The sequence below is a fragment of the Rattus norvegicus genome, chromosome 6, assembly GCF_021556685.1.
Source record: "Rattus norvegicus strain SHRSP/BbbUtx chromosome 6, alternate assembly SHRSP_T2T, whole genome shotgun sequence".
Taxonomy (NCBI): Eukaryota; Metazoa; Chordata; class Mammalia; order Rodentia; family Muridae; genus Rattus; species Rattus norvegicus.
The window spans coordinates 110,822,765-110,830,094 of record NC_141539.1 but is presented as its reverse complement, the minus strand read 5'-3'; positions in this window follow the sequence as shown (position 1 = coordinate 110,830,094).

The window sequence follows — 7,330 nt, the reverse complement described above, 5'->3', positions numbered from 1 at the left end:
ATATGTATGCTCTGCCAGCTGAAGAATTCTGTCTTATTCCCGTTTTCTGTTTCTACCAAGTATGTTTTGTCAGTGTTGGGAACTTCCTGTGAGCGTGAGCTGAGCCAGTTATGTTCTTTCAGCAGTCACAACACTGCCAAAGGTCTGGTCATTTTTCCATTAAGGTATATGTGGGTGCTGGTCTCTCCCCAGTCAGACATCGTCAGAGTCGGGCGGGCCAAGTACTGCATAATGCTGTAGTCATAGGCTGTGGGGTGTGCTCAATTCCCTACCAAAAGCAGCCAGTTCTCTGGCATTCTGTAGCACAGATAGATACATTAGGGAACTTTAGTAACCCCAACTGCCTAGACTGAGCTGTATAAAGCAAGCTGGCCTTAAATATCCAGGGATCCTTCCACCTCTCCGGCGCAGGAGTTCCAGGCACACACCACCCTGCCTGGCATGACAACCTTTACTTCACAACTTTGGCCAGACTCAAACAGTACAAACCCAAAGGCTCCTTCGAGGCATATAAGTACTTGAATCACATTCATTTTTCATCAAAGAAAGGACAGAGATAAAAGAATATTCTTTAATAAAGGTCTACATCCCGGCTCCATGATGGACATCCTTTTTTCCAGAATCGGTCTTACTAGGTGTAGCCCTGCTGCTCTGGATGCCTTCCAAGTGCTGGGACTAAAGGTGTGCACCACAAAGGCCATCTTGGAGGTCTATTTTAAAATAGTCTCAGGGATGAGGATGTAGTTCAGTTGGAGAGTGCTTGTCCAGCATGTACAAGGCCCTGGGCCCAGCACCTCATAAAGCTAGTGTGGTGGCACACAGCTGGAAATCCAAGCATGTAGGAGGTAGTGGGGTTATAAATTCATGGTTACTCTTGGCTACATAGCAAATTGGAGACCAGTGTGGCAAGTTCCAGACTAGCTTGGGCTATACGAGATCTTATCTTAAAAATAAGTAGAATCTAACTACCTGAAATTTCACTGGTTTCCTGAGCAGTTCTCAGTAGTTCCTATCTGTCTATCTACCTACCTATCTATCTATCTATCTATCTATCTATCTATCTATCTATCTATCTATCCATCATCTATCCATCCATCCATCATCTATCTATCCACCCATCATCTATCTATCTATCCATCATCTATCTATCCATCCATCCATCATCTATCTATCCACCCATCATCTATCTATCTATCTATCTATCTATCTATCTATCTATCTATCTATCTATCAGCTATCTATAGTCTGATTTTTCATAATTATCCACTCTAGTCCCCAACCCTTTTGAGGTGAGTTCACCCTTCTCAGCACTGAGAAGGTGAGAACTGTAAAGATTTCCGTGATGCCTTGGAGATAGTGGGCACTCTACCAGGCTGAGTGATGTCCATTCACATTTGAAAAGCACTCTCTACTTCTCTCCCCCATTCCTGTTTGTTTTTTGTTTTGTTTTGTTTTGTTTTGTTTTTGAGAGGGGTTTCAGCAGCTGAAGCCAGGGCATCATGTGTACTACGCACACACCCCATCACGGAGAGCTAACACCCTCTGCAAATCCTCTGCAGTTTCTAACTGTCTTTAGACTAATGCTTAGGGAAAAGCTTACAGTATAGCAAACATGGTATTTCTCACAATATTCTCCATCAGATATACAGTAAGTCACAGGCACTAGTACAGAGAGCTTCTGTGACCTACATTAGTAACTGGTAATACACACCTTCACAAAGGCAATGAAAGAAAGGATTTATTCGGGCTCACAGTTGAAGGGTATCGTCTGTCATCACTAAAGCCAACGCAGCAGGACATAGCTCATCCACGACCGGAGCAGAGAGCGATGGATGCTAATTCTCAGCTCTGTCTCCATTGAACAATTCCTGCCCAGAGATTGGTGCAGTCCAAACTAAGATGGACCTTCATAGACATTCACAGATGCTAACCTTAATCTAGATAATTTCTCGCATGTCTGCCCAAAGATGAGTCCCCTCGGTGATTTTGTGTCCAGTCAGGTTGACCACCAAGACCAAGGATCATAACCCCTGCAGTAGACCTGGACATATATGGGGGAGTCACAGGGATCTTCTAAGACCATCCTGCATATCAGATACTTAAGATTCTTAACAGTATCAGAACTACAGTTAGGAAGTAGCAATGAGAATAACTTTATGGCTGGAGATCACCACTACATGGGTAACTGTGTTCAGCATTAGGAAGGTTGAGAATTCACTGGCCTAGGCATTGAATTTCATCAATAAGAACCACCCCTACAGACTGACAGTGGCCTCTGGGGAAGCAGAAGGGAAACACCCACTAGGGAAACAGAAGCAGCAGATTCCCCCAAACTGCTTATTAGCAACTTCCCAACTAACACACCAAGACTGGTAGAGAGAAAATTCTCAGGGCATGTTCTCTTAACAAAAGCTGCCCAGTGAGCTGGGCAGTGGTGGCACAAGCCTTTAATTCCAGCACTAGGGAGGCGGAGGCAGAGGCAGAGGCAGAGGCAGGTGGGTCTCTGTAAGTTCGAGGTCAGCCTGGTCTTCAGTGAGTTCCTGGACAGCCAGAGCTACACAAAAAATCTTTTATCTCAGAATAAAAAAAGTTTCATGTCTAACTAATAAATGAACAGTTCCCATGCTGTGTTCCAGAATTCACTACATGAAGTAGAAAGATCCTAGAGGTGAACCCCCTTTAAAACCATTCGACGCCTATTTTAAAAACTTAATTTTGAACTAGAACATATTCTGCTTACTTATATTAATTCCAAACATGTATTAAGCCTTAGATTTAAATAAGAGCATCATAAAACTGACTTTTTCTTTTAAGATAAGTCCTGGAACTCATGAATATCAGGCATACCCTGAACTCAGGGAACTGAGTGCTAGACTAACGGGGTACACATCACCATACTCAACTGTATTTTTACTTTTAAATTATGTGTATCTGTAAGTGTGGGCTTGTGCGTGAGTGCAGTGCCTGAAGAAGCCCAGAAGGCGCTGCGTCCCCTGCAGCTGTAGCTATAGGAAGCTAAGAACTCAACCCAGGCCCTCTGCAAGAGCACTACACACTTTTACATGCCGAGCCATGGCTTCAGACCCAAACCGGCATTCCAAAACAGCCAGAGTACCGGGCAGTGAGATAACTCGGTGAACAAGGTGCTGTTGCCAAGTCTGAGGGTCTCACTTTGACTCCAGGATCCATGGAAGGTTGTCCGGTGACCTCTACCCCCTCCCATAATAGTAAAAATAACAACAAATGTTGTTATCCAAAACAGTAATGCATTATTTTAAACAAGGGTGTTCTAAGCTAATGGGACAAAAAAAAAAAAAAAAAAAAAGGTGTCACTGTGTGGTAAAAAAATCCACTCAAAAAGTTCTTCAAACATTGTTAATTTTCTGTTTCTAAAACACAGTAATTACTAGGAAGAAGAGAGAAATTATTCCCATGCCCAGGATTTAGTCTTCTCTACTTTCACTGGGAAAATTAGAACAAACGCACATAAGGAACATTCGCAAGGACACGAAGTGCAAGAACAGGGCAGCAACTCACCAGGGGGAAACTGTGTGTGTGTGCGTGTGCGTGCGTGCGTGTGCGGTGGCACACACCTTTACCTTTAATCCTGAAAGGAAGGCAGAGGCAGGCAGCATCTTTGAGTCTGAGGCCAGCCTGGTCTACGCAGTGAGTTCAAGGACAGCCAGGACTACAGTGATAGATCCTCTCTCCAAAACCAGGCAAACAACGAACATGAATGCACACACAGGAATCTATGTGCATCCAAGACAGTGAGCACACAGCACGGGTAAGGGCCACCTCGGATGAAACAAGGCTGTATATTTCATGTTCCTATGCATTTGTACAAACAAGAACATTTGGAAACCAACCTTCGGTGGCATCACTAAATACTTCCTAAAGGGGGGTGTGAGTGCCGATAAGTTTCTGCTGTAATATTTAACCTTAATAATGGAAATAAATTCATATGTTGTGCTTGGAATAAATACATCAATTTAAAAAATGAGAGATAGGGGCTCGAGACCCCTTATGAACAACAATGCCAAGCAACTAGAGCTTCCAGGGACTAAGCCACTACCTAAAGACTATACATGGACTGACCCTGGGCTCTGACCTCATAGGTAGCAATGAATATCCTAGTAAGAGCACCAGTGGAAGGGGAAGCCCTGGGTCCTGCTAAGACTGAACCCCCAGTGAACTAGACTGTTGGGGGGAGGGCGGCAATGGGGGGGTTTGGGAGGGGAACACCCATAAAGAAGGGGAAGGGGAGGGATTAGGGGGATGTTTGCCCAGAAACCGGGAAAGGGAATAACATTCGAAATGTAAATAAGAAATACTCAAGTTAATAAAAAAAAAAAAAAAGAGATAATGCCCAACCCTCTAGAAACATCAAATTATACCTACCTTGATGGTGACAGGCACTAGAAACCACCTCTAATGACACCGTCTTTCTCCAGTGGAAACAGAAAACGTTTCCAGCACATATTCTGGTCAGGTTCACCAACTCAGCACAGCCGCTCGGCGCTCCACCGGGCCCAAGGGCATGCTCACCAGCGCCTTTTTCTGTGGCACACTGCTGGAGGACGTGTAAACGGCTTGCTTCAATCTTTGGCAATTGGTTAAGGGTAAGCCCATTGCAAATTCACTGTGCGTGTACTCTACTGCCTTGCTCAGGGAAAACGACTCCCTTTCCAAAAGATCAGATCAGAGTGATCATACATTCATATACGCAGTTTTATCACATAACCTTTCCAAATGATGCCTTTCAGAATTATCACCACCCCTCGAGGTACTGATCAGAAACCCTAAGATTATGGCAGGTAGTTTGTAGCTTTTAGTAGTCTCTGTATATTTTGTAAACACTACTTCACATAAAAATCTGTCTTTCCAATTCTCTTTCTGGGAATGCTGGTACTTTTCCTGAAGGCAATCACTATGCCACGGTCTCGCGCTTTGTAGCAGCCCAGTACCACCGTGCTCTCTTCCCTCCCAACCGCCATGGATCACTGTACTTCAGGTGATGCTTTTCCTCCCAGTCAGAAGACAATACTTGCATTTGTAACTGTCCCCAGTTGAGAAAAGGCAGGCAGTCTATGTACTGTATCAAGGCTGGGGAAGGGCATTCTTCCATGAGAATATTCCTGGATGACTAACTTGAGAACTATCCTGTTGTACCAGTCAAGCCCCTTACTTCCATTGTCTTTCTCTGCTCTGAAGACACTGGAATTCATGATGCCTGATTCACATGTGAATGGCTACGCTATCAGCAGCAAGACACACAAGACAGTAAAATGGCAAACAAAGCCTGGTTGTGTAAATGGCACATATGTTGACCTACATGGATTAATATCGTATTTAAATTCTCCAGGTACCAAGGCTGAGCAACTATAAAGAATTGAGACCAGATCTGAGGCCAATACCAGGACAGAGGAGTAAAAGTTCTTACCTTCTAAGAGTTTGTTCTCAGGACTCAGAGGGGATGTGAAACACAAGTGCCTGGCCACTCAACTTATAAAGGCAAACCAAGAAAGACAGTAGGACAAATACACGAGAGCTCGGAGGAGGGTCAAGATGAAGATCAGCTTCAGGGAGGAGGGAACTCGTGAACTGATAAAGGGAACACAGAGGGGTTGGGGATTTAGCTCAGTGGTAGAGTGTTTGTCTAGCAAGCGCAAGGCCCTGGGTTCGGTCCCCAGCTCTGGGAAAAAAAAAAAAAAAAAAAAAAAAAAAGGGAACTGACAGTGTTCCTGCAGGAAGCTTGAAGGAGGCTGAGCTAGTGCTGGGAACCAGGTTGCTAACAGACCTCCATCTGAAGTGAATGAGCTTGTCCTTAATAAGGTGCTTAATGGGGAATTACAAATTGAAGTAGATAAGATGCTAATTACTAGAGCTAAAGAAATAGGCCACTACCAGCCAGTGGTGGTGCATGCCTTTAATCTCAGCACTTGGGAGGCAGAGACAGGTGGATCTCTATGAGTTTGACACCAGCCTGGTCTACAGAGCAAGTTTGAGGACAGCCAGAGCTACAGAGAAACCCTGTCCTGAAAAACAAAAAAATAATGCATGCACACATGCACGCAGAGAGAGAGAGAGAGAGAGAGAGAGAGAGAGAGAGAGAGAGAGAGAGAGAATAAAAAAAAAATCATGATTTTCCTACCCTGAGAGAAAACTCCATTGTTTTTTGTACCATAACAACATTTAAGATTATTAATTTTTAAATTGTGAGGAAAAAGAAAAAGGCATATCAAGCAGACCACAATTGTTTATGGGCGATCCTGGGTGTACAGCTCCCTTCCCTGCAATTGAGAGAATTCAGGAAAATGTTTTAAATAGATGGCATTGCTCCTCACAGAGAAACTTACAGCATGTATTTTCAGGTTCATATAGTTTAGACACATAATAGTTTAGAATTTACCATCCCAAGATTTTTTAAAAACCCTCATGAAGGAATTGCAAAAGAAAACAGAAGCAATGAGTTGTAGACCAGGAAACCCAAACTCCAGCCCTTCACTCACTGTAGGAAGTTAGTGAAGTCCCTTTGTTTAGCTCATGTTTTAATAAAAACTAAAACTAAAAATAAAAGGAGGTGGGGTGGGGGTGTGCGTGACTAGCATGAGCCCAAAGGTCTTTCTAATCTATTAAATGTCGAGTGTTTCAAAGTGGTGGCCCTTGAGTTGGATGAGGCAGGTAGCTAAGCCACTTACAACCCACCTTCCAAAACAAAGTTCTTGTTAAAATACTGAAATTCTCATGATAAAAAATAATCTAGGGGGCTGGGGATTTAGCTCAGTGGTAGAGCGCTGGGTTCAGTCCCCAGCTCCGAAAAAAAGAAAAAAATAATAATCTAAAGTCAAATAAATGGGGATTGAGTGCTTACACTCACTCCACCCCAAGAAACACTGTGGAAGAGGGGTGGACAGAGGTAAGAGCTGGATGGGTCAGAAGGCTGTGGGATGCTGTCTTCTCAACACATAGCCCATGAACCCATGAACTCACGGCTGCTAGGGTTACCTGCACAAGATCAAACCAAGACCACCCAACGCTATCCCATCAGGCAGCCAGCCAGCAACCCAGCAACAACAAAGGAGAGGACATGAAGGTGGGGCGGGAATGTGCTTAAGATTCACTGTACACACGGGGATTATTACATAATCAAGGCTGTCTATACACCCAAGGCTGACTTTGGGCTCCTGGTCTTTCTGACTCCACCTCCTAAGTGCTGAGGTTACAGCATGGGCCGCTCACTATGCCCAGATAGTGTTTGAGAAAATCTAGAAAATCGGGCAAGCCAAGATTCAAATCTGCCCACCGCCAGTTTCACTGGTTATAAAGT